This window comes from Tenrec ecaudatus, chromosome 5, assembly GCF_050624435.1.
Source record: "Tenrec ecaudatus isolate mTenEca1 chromosome 5, mTenEca1.hap1, whole genome shotgun sequence".
In the NCBI taxonomy this organism is placed as follows: Eukaryota; Metazoa; Chordata; class Mammalia; order Afrosoricida; family Tenrecidae; genus Tenrec; species Tenrec ecaudatus.
Window position 1 is genome coordinate 95,068,958 of NC_134534.1, and position 10,235 is coordinate 95,079,192.

The following is a 10,235-nucleotide window of genomic DNA, read 5'->3' on the forward strand; positions in this document are numbered from 1 at the left end:
CCTGAAAATCAACTTCTGACTTGGGGGACAGGGCTTGACACCTCATCAGACCCGATTGGAAAGCACTCATAAGGGTCAGCAGACAGACCTGGAACTATCTATCTTTGTTATTGTTGTTGTTGTTGTTCCATCGCCCTATGTCTATCTATATAAATAGGCAGGAAACAATCCTGAGAAGAAAACAACCAGACAAGGTCTGGCCAGGTGGGGGTGGAGGGGTGGGATATGGAAGAGGAAGGGTTGGGGTGGGGGGCGCCAACAAACTCAGGGATTGGAAAACAATAAGAGATCTAAAATTGATAGTGAGGAGGGGATATAATGCCTGGTGGGGATTGATTGATTGATCAAGTGCAATGTATGCAAGAGGAATTACTGAGAGTCAAATGGAGGGTGAGTATGATAGTGGGACAGGAGGATGGTGAAAGGAAATAGAGGAACGAAGTAGGAGACAAAAGCTATTTACAGAGATATAGCTGCAGGCGTGTATATATGTAAATATATTAATTTATGATAAAAGGGATAGAGGTCGATATACACATATTTATTTATATGTTAAGTATTAAGATAGCAGACGGACTTTGGGCTTCTACTCAAGGCCTCCCTAAACACAAGAACACTGTTCTAATAACCTGGCCCTCTTTGATACTCACCTTCCTTATACGATCACTGAAGACAAAATGGGCACATAAACAAATGTGGTAAAGGAAGTGCATGATGCCCAGCTCTCAAAAGATATAGTTTCTGGGTCTTAAAGGCTTGACGTTAAACAAGCAGCCATCTAGCAGGGAGGCAAATAAGCCCACAAGGAAGAAGCACTGCAGCCTGTGTGATAGTGAGGTGTCGATGGGATCAGGTAGCAGGTATAGATCAGGTAGAAAAAGATCCAGAACAAACAAGTATATCGATATGAAAGAGGGAGATTGAAGTGGAGACCCACAGCCCATCTGTAGACAACTGGGCATCCCCTCACAGAAGGGTTACAAGGAAGGGACGATTCAACCAGGGTGCAGTAGTACAGCACTGATGGAACACATATCATTCCTTTAGTTCCTGAATGCTTCCTCCTCCCAATTACTATGACCCAGTTCTACTTACAAATCTGGCTAGACCAGAGTTCACACATCGATACAGAAAAAAGCTTTTGACACATGGAATTCAGAACATATAAAACCATCAGGAACAGTAGCGGGAGTAGCGATACCATGAGGATAGGGTGCTGGTTGGGGGAGGGGGGGTGACAAGAGGGAGAAAGGGGTAATCCATCACAAGATTGGATATATAGCCTACACTCCAAGGGGATGGATAACAAAAATATGCATGAAGGGAGATAATGTACACGTGAGACACAAAATACAACAATATAATTGATCAAGGATTCACAAGGGTGGAAAAAAGAGGAGCTGATACCAAGGGCTCAAGTAGAAAGAAAATATTTTGTAAATGTTGATGGCAACATATGTACAAGTGTGATTAATACAATTGAATGATGGATCGTTATAAGATTTGTTAGATAAATTAATAAAATAAAATTAATTAAAAATAAATAATTAACTAGAAGATGTTTACCTATGTACTATTGACTATGCGAAGGCACTCTACTATGTGGGCCATAAGAAACTATGGATAAACTTGATAAGAATGGGAATCTCAGAACACTATATTGAGCTCATGCTGAACCTGCATATGGATCAAGAGGCAGTTATGGGAATAGAAAAAGTGCATACCACATGGTTTTAAATCAGGAAAGCTGTTCGATACGGTTGTATCCTCTCATCATACTTATTCAATCTGAGCAAATAATCAGAGAAGCTGGATTATATAAAGAAGAGTGGGGCATCTGGATTAGAGGAAGACTTATTAACAACCTGGGATATGCAGATGACAGAACCTTGCTTCCTAAAACTGAGGAGGACTTGAAGCACTTGCTGATGAAGATCAAGGATTGCAGACTTCAGAATGAATTAAAACTTAGTGTAAAGAAAACCAAAATCCTCACAACTGGACCAGTAGGAAACATCATGATAAATGGGAAAAAAGGTTGAAGTTGTGAAGGATTTTGATTTTGTCTTGCTTGGATCCACAATGGAAACAGCAGTTAGGAGATCCAATAACACGTTGCATTGGGAAAATCTACTGCACAAGATTTTCCTTTAAAGTGTTGCAAAACAAGGATATTACCTTGAGAACGAGCCCCTGACCAATCCATGGTATTTGAAAATTGGCTATTTAATAAATAAAAATAAAAAAAGATGATTAAGAGTGCTATGAAAAAAAAAAGAGTGCTATGAAATTCCAAAAGGACAAGCACATTTGTCTTGGAAAACATACAGCCAGAATGCTCCTTAGAGGCAGGGATGGTGAAACTTCTTCTCGCGTATTTTGGACATGTGGGCAGGAGAAACCAATTTCTGGATAAGGACATCATGCTTGGTAAAGTAGAGGGGCCACCAAAAAGAGGAAGACTGTCAACAGGAAAGATCGACACCGTGGCTGCGTGGATGGGCTCAGGCATAGCAATAACTGTGAAGATGCCACAAGACTAGGCAGTGTGTCCTGTTGTCCATAGGGCTGCTAGAGTCAGAACCAACTCGGTGGCCTAACAACAACAGACATAAAAATACATCTCATCAAAAGAGATACAGTGTGCTGCCCCTATACGTCCCTAATGCTCTTCCTGCAGTCAGGAATGGAGCAATCTATTGCCCCCACGCCCACTCTGTTACACCTTTAGACTTTCAGTGTGGTAACCCCCTTGTGAGCAACCCCCAACCAGTTCAGATGCGGTGCCAAGCATTGCCCCCTGACTCAGAAGTCTACAATCGGGACTCCTCAGGGACTTCGTGGCCTTGCTCCCATTGCTGGTCTGTTGCACTCCCCTTTTCGTTTGCCCCCATGTGCGCAGGTCAGACAAGCCGCACAACCCAAGCTGTATCTTCAGTGCTGCCCACCAGAGCACTGTCATGCAGGAGTGTGACCTCATGTCCCAGGCTGAGGCCAACCCTGGAGTCATCTCTGGGAATGAGCTGCTTGGAGCAGGGAGGGGGAGATGCCTTTCAGCACAGGTGAAAGACCTGCAACTTCTTTCTTTCTTCTTCTTTTGCTGACATGCCTCTTTGGGTTTGTTCTGGCTCTTTCCACAGGGTCTGCTCCTCAGTCTTGGAACTGTGAGATGTGTGCAATTTCCCCCTTTGCCAGTTCTGCAGTTTGAATTTACCTCAGTGGACTCGTGTTGCACTTGTCCTTTTTGCTTGGCTAACTTCACTCGGCATAATGTCCTCCAACTCTTTGCATGAGATGAGGTGCTTCATCTTTTCATTGCTGTTTTTTAGGGATGCATAGTACTCAATTGTGTGTATATACCAGAGTTTTTTAAACCATTTGTCCATTGATGGAAATTTAGGCTGTTTCCAGTTCTTTGTGATCGTGAACTGCGCAGCAATGAACATTGGAGCACAGATGTCTGGTCATGGTCTGTTTCTTATTTCTTCTGGGTATATATCCAGTAGTGGGCTTGCTGGGTTGTAAGATAACTCAATTTCCACGTTTTAGGTATTGCCAAATTGCTTTCCACCATAACTGTATGCATTTACAAGACCACCAACAATGAATGAGCATTCCTATCTCACCACACCCCCTCCAACATTTGTTGCCTTCCGATTTTTTGAGTTGGGTTATCTTTGTGGGTGTTAGGTGGTATCTCATAATTGTTTTAATTTGAATTTCCTGATGGCTAAAGAATGCTGAGGACTAAAAGGGTTTAAGTGCTGTTAGGTAAGCAGGTCCCGGGATACGGAATCCTGAGAGAAAAGGGGATTATAACAGGTCCTGCTCATTACTGAACAGAGAGATACCCAGCTACTTTGGGTCAGAATATCAGTTAGGCTTGGAACTATTAGTACAAGTGGTGAGCTTTGAGTAACAAGGACAGGATAGGGGAATAGCAAGGGTCCCAAAATTGACAATGAGGAGAATGCAGTGTTCCTGGTTGTGTTTGATCAATTGAAATGTATCCAAGGGGAATTACTGAGAGGTGAACAAAGGGGAAACATGATAGTGGGGCAGAATAAAAGAAAAAAGAAGAGGAAAACAAAGTCATAATTATACATAGGTATAAATATAGATATGTATATATGTAAATATATAAAGATATATAATAATACAAATACAAGTATTTGTCTATGTAGCTATATATACATGTAAATTCAATAAGGAAGCAGGTGGACTTTGGGCCTCTACTTAAATCTTCCTTCGGTGCAAGAACAATTTGTTCTAATAATGTGGCAAGGTACAATACTCACCTTCCTGACATAATCACTGAAGACAAAATGAGTGCATAGCAAATGTGGTGAAGAAAGCTGATGGTGCCCGGCTATTAAAATGATATGGTATCTGGGGTCTTAAAGGCTTGAAGTTAAACAAGTGACCATCTAGTGGGGAAGCAAAAAAGCCCACATGGAAAAAGCACACCAGCCTGTGTGACCATGAAGCGTCGACAGGAATAGGTATCAGAAGTTCAAAAGTAAGCAAACTGAAGTGAAGGCGCATGGACAAAGTTGAGACCCCAAACCCACCTGTAAGATAATTGGACAGTCCCTCACAGAAGGGCCACACGGAAGGGATGATAAATCTAGGGCGCAATATAGCTTTCATGAAACACCTAACTCTCCTCTAGTTCTTTAATATTTCCTTCTCCTACTATTATGGTCTTTGTTTCACCTCATTAACCTTGTTAGATCTGCGTAAGTTTATTTGTATAAGTAAGAGTGCTTGATGCATGAAATCCAAAATAGACAACCCTTCAGAAATAGTAATGGGAGTGAAAAGTCCCTGAGAGTATGGGAATAGAGGTGGGGAGGAGGAGCTGATATCAATAATGACCGTACACCCCCACTCGAGGGGAATAAATAACAGAATTGCAGATACATTGGATGGTGTTAGATACGGCAAATAATAATAATAACAACATAATAATAAGCGTTCCTGGGGAGTAGGAGAGGGGGAGGGAAGGGATAAAGGGGAGCTAATATCAAAGTTCAAGAAGAAAGAAAATGAATTAAAACTGGTAGCATGTGTACAATTATGCTTGATCTAATTGAAATATGGATTGTTACAATATCTGTAAGAGCTCCCATTTAAATGTTAAGAAAATAGAAATCAAATGACAACTCTGCTTCACAAGACCTTTTAATGTGTTGAAAAGCAAGGATGTTACTTTGAAGAATAAGATGAGCCAAGGCATGGTATTTTCAATTGCCTCCTGTGACTATTAAAGTTGGGCAATAAGTTTAAAAGAGAGAGAGAGACTGTGTGATCTAATGTTGAAAGTTCGAAGTACCTATTTTATATCACCTATTCGATTCATCCTTGAAGGTTTTGGCAGCTTTAACATAGGTTCTGTCTGCTCCTCCAATCACACACGTTACATAAGCCAAATGTGCATTTGAAGCCGCAGCACCGCTCCTTGCTGCTATTAAAGTACGTGTGGTAATCTTCCCCGTGCTGTTCCTTCAAGTTTTCACAAAGGCTCCTGTTTTTGTTTGAATCATCAGTAAACTATTCTGTATTTGACTTCTCCATCTTGTGGATTGATCCCTGTGTCTTTCCGTTAAAATAATTAATTGTGTGTCATTTGCTCCTTAAAATACCTGCAAAATCTATTGTTACCATTAATTATGGGCAAAGTGGCTGGGGGAGACAGTCTTTCATGTATTGCTTAACTTTATTTCCATATTCAGAAGTTTGAATAAAAGCCATCTTTCTATTCACGCCTTGAACTTCCTCATCTTTTGCTGGATTGGAATCTTCAATGGCGTGGCTTCTTTTGTTCAACATATTGTTAGGGTATACTCAGTGCAGAGCAAGTTAGAGAAACTTAAAGAACTTGACTTCAAATTGAAAGCTGATGCTTCTAATGTGCTATGACACACAGAATAGGATTTTGAGCTTTATACCTGATCTCAAAGACGTTCCCATGGTGTCTTAAAAGTCAGTTCAGAAACCTGCAAACCATCAGAGCTTCATGTGCAGTTCAGCCATTGTATGTCATTAGAATTTAACCCTGCCCCAACTTTCTATCTTTTGTTTTGTTTTGGTTTGGGTATGGGAAGCTATGGGCAGTACAAGCCCTCCTTTTATTGGTCTGAGTTGAGCCACCTGCTCAGAGAAGGGGGGACGGGGCAGGGGTTGCTGGGACCTTCCAGACAGGAACCCAAGGTTCGTGGCCGGCCAGGGCTTGCCCTCCGTCCCTGAGTCTGGGAGGCAGGGTGTGCTGACTGGGTTGAGTTAGAGTGGGAGCCAGAGCCCGTCTGCACTGCAGGAGGAAGCATGGATTTTTTTTATGACAGGCCTACAAAAGATGGGAGAAAGACCCATCACTTTCGCTGTTTAATTTCATCCTTTTTTGTTTTTCGTCACAAAATAGCAGCAGGAGAGACAAAGATGGAGAAGAGCTGGGTTCCAATCAGAAAGGGCTAAGGAGAGGACTAGGTGTCCTGGCCGGAGCATCCCAGGCTGGCCTGCTGCCTCCTGGGAAGACAGTTTAGCCCTGGGTGTTGGCAGGGAGGACAGCGGGCCAATGTCCACAGCGGGAGCAACTCCCCCCATGGGTACCCCTGGCCGGAAGTTCACTGGACTCACAGGTCTCCCAGTCACAGGCCCCTAAGAGCCAGCCCAGGGGAGCTGGTAAGAGGGATCCCAGCCCTCCCTGGCGCTGTCGGACACCTCCCTGCTCGACAGCCAATTGGTTTCTTCAGGAGGGCCTCCAGCTGGTCCTCGTCCTTGATGCTCACGAACTTGTCCACCAGGTAACTGGGCTTGATGGCCACTACGAGGTCTGTGGGATCATCGATGTCCGCCTTGGCCGTCAGGACCGCCCCGTGCTGCTTGGCCCCCGCCTTCTCCAGCCTCAGGCCCAGGTTCTCACAGGGGCCGCACCACTGTGCGTGGAAATCCGCCACCATGGGGCTTGCATTGTTGACGCCTCGGTCTTGGAAATCAGGCCAATCCTGGACCCTAACGGTGATGGATCACCTGGCCAGGGCCACCAGGAGGGCCCGGTGGGATCTGAAGGGCCCTGGAGGTGAAGGGTCCCCGACCCTGGGGGGCTTCCTGGAGAACACGAAGACCAGGACCCTCAGCAGGAGGAGCCGCTGTGCTGTCTCCCAGCATCGCCATGACAGCGATGCACAGCCTGGCAAGGGCACTCCCTTTGTCACTTCCGGGGTGTGTGGGGTGGGGAGGTGGGGGCTTTTTCAACTTACTAACTTTACTAACGCCTGGCAATGACTTTACTGTGCTACAGGGCGGTGCTTTTAATAATGAAGCATAAAATTGAACATCTGTGAATGAGCACGTGAGAATAATATGAGCAGATAAGGTACCACAACATGGGAAGCAGTCCATGTTATTAATGATACGAGGCCCCACGAGAAAGGGAGAAGGGTGTGACTTGCTATAATTCCAATTAGTCAGGGGACTATCTGTATTGAATTATTTGGAGATAAGTATTTAAAATTAACTTTTAGAAAAACATTTTATTAGGGGCTCATATAACTCTTATCACATTCCATACATATACATACATCAATTGTGTAAAGCACATCTGTACATTCTTTGCCCTCATCATTTTCAAAGCATTTGCTCTCTACTTAAGCCCTTTGCATCAGGTCCTCTTTTTTTCCCCTCTCTCCCCACTCTCCCCTCCCTCTTGATAATTTATAAATTATTATTTTGTCATATCTTGCCCTGTCTGATCTCTCCCTTCACCCCTTTTTCTGTTGTCCGTCCCACAGGGAGGAGGTCATATGTAGATCCTTGTAATTGGTTCCCTCTTTCCAAGCCCCTCTCCCTCTACCTTCCCAGTATTGCCACTCACACCCCTGTCCTGAAGGTCTTCTCTTTGTGGCCTAGGAGTCCTGTGAAGGAATCTCCTAAATGCCAGGGCTGCCGTAAACTGACAAAGTTTAGAAATTTCCACAGCAGAGTTTCCAGAGTTGATGGGGTGATAATTTAAAGTGGTTTGAATCATCATAAAGAACTGTGTGGGAGGTCTGCTTGTTTTGTGCAAGATCACTGATGTCCATGACACCTACAACGATGGTACTGAGGATGAATTACCATATATACTCGAGTATAAGCTAACCCGAGTATAAGCCGAGGTACCTTATTATTACCTGGGAAACCAGAAAAACTGATTGACTCGAGTATAAACCTAGGGTGGGAAATGCAGGATGTGAATTAACACAGAGACCAGAGGGAGAGATGGAGCGCAGACACAGACACAGACACATCCTTACCAGTTCTGCTGCCTGCGCAAGTGAATCACTACGGGTGTTTCTGCAAATTGGAGCCGTCCACGTCACAGGATGGCTCTGATTGGTTAGATGTGAGTAACCAAACATTCAAAGCCCTACAGTGTCAGCGGGGCTTTGAATGAACAGCAGAGGAATGGCAATCACCCGCGAGATGTTATATCTCACTGGCGTACCACTGACCTGTGTATAAGCTGAACTCCAGTTTTTCAGCACACTTTTTTGTGCTGAAAAACTCAGCTTATACATGAGTATATATGGTATATCATACCAAAAAGATTGACAGCAGCAAGAAATTAGAATCTACTCAGAAATATCATGACTGAATATGGCCTCCAACTTGACGCTTGAATAGATTCATTGTCTAAATGATGACCCTAAGGGATATGGAAGATTCTTCTTGGAATTTTAGACTGAGGAATTCTCTTTCTATCTCAAAGCAAACCAAATACAGGAGTCCTAAACAATGTCCCACTTCATTTTGACATTCCCAAGCCTGCCAAATGCAGCAACAAATGTAGGTCAGTGGTCAACCTGAGCCACCATCTCTCACTGAGGGGGGTTTCCAGGTATGTGCCTTCAGGTAAAAGTTTTCATGAACTTACCCATTTACCTGGAAGCTTGGTCTCAAGAACTTCGAGTGTGATTCCAATGATATGATGAAACACACAGAAGTCGGATTTGGATTTCACATGTCACTAAAAATAAAGGCTATGGGACTATCTGGAATTTTATTATTAAACTGTTTCTTGATTAAAAGACAAATTCTTAAAATTATCCTGGCTTTAAAAGTTTCTACCACTTGGTTGCAATACAGAATCATCTGGCAGTGATCATGTGACCCATATTCAAGTTTTGCCTTTCAAATTTTAAATCAACTCCTCATTTATTCACTATTGTTACCTGGTTTGCATTTATGACTATTGTAAAAGGATGTAGTCTCCATCTGTCTATTTTGTGCACTAAAAACATACATCTAGTAGTAATGAAGTCCAAAGTGTGAGACAAAAGTAACACAGGCTGTGGTAGTCAAGGATGTGTGTCCACTTGACTGAGCCATGATTCTCAGTGGTTTTGCAGCTATGATGCGGTTGGGCAGTTATGCTGTGATATGATTTTTCTAGTTATGTATGTAAAGATGAAATCTGGAAGTTAATTACCTCTCTTTGGAACCAAACCATGTTTATAAGAAAGGAGTGAGTGTACTTACTTACATATTTTGTTCGAATTCACCTCTTATTGATTTGTGTCATCTCAATAGATATATTCAAGTTCTAATCCCCAGTATCTGTGATGATGATCTTATTTTGAAATATGATCTTTCAAATTCCAGTTGAACAAAATTCAAATAAGTTAACTTGAGGGAGCCACATTATGGCCTTGAGTATGTCCCACCTAAATTTGGAGACTATGTCAAGAATAGATTTGATGCATTGAGCATTAATGTCCAAAGACATTTGATTTATGGGATGACAAGGTGAGAATATCATACATGAAGAAAGCAAAAGATCATTAAAAAGACAAGGAAGCGAGTAAATTCTGAAATGGATGTCAAAAGAGACTCTGAAACTAGAAAATGGAGAAACAAAAATTAAAGACATAAATGATGAGGTACAAAAGCTCAACAAGACATTTCAAATGGTTGCTTGAGAAGATAAAGTAAAATGGAATGAAATGCATAATGGCCTGGAGTTCAAAAAGCAAGGGAATTTCTCAGGCTGAAGGATCTAAAGAAAAAACTCAAGCCTCTAAATGCAATATTGAAGGATTCAATGGCCAAAATATTGACTGGTACAAAAAGCATCCAAATATGATGGGAAGAATACATAGTCGCGTGCCAACAAGAATCGGTTGATAGTCATCCAATTCAGGAGGTAACATCTGGCCATGAAGCAATAGTATTAAAAGAAGAAATCCAGGCTGTAT

At 42.6% G+C, this 10,235-nt stretch overlaps 1 pseudogene; it reads right to left on the reverse strand.

Annotated features, from left to right (window-relative positions):
* Positions 1-6,647: 6,647 nt before the first annotated feature.
* On the reverse strand, positions 6,648-8,918 carry LOC142449195 (thioredoxin, mitochondrial pseudogene; annotated as a pseudogene).
* Between the last annotated feature and the right edge of the window lie 1,317 nt (positions 8,919-10,235).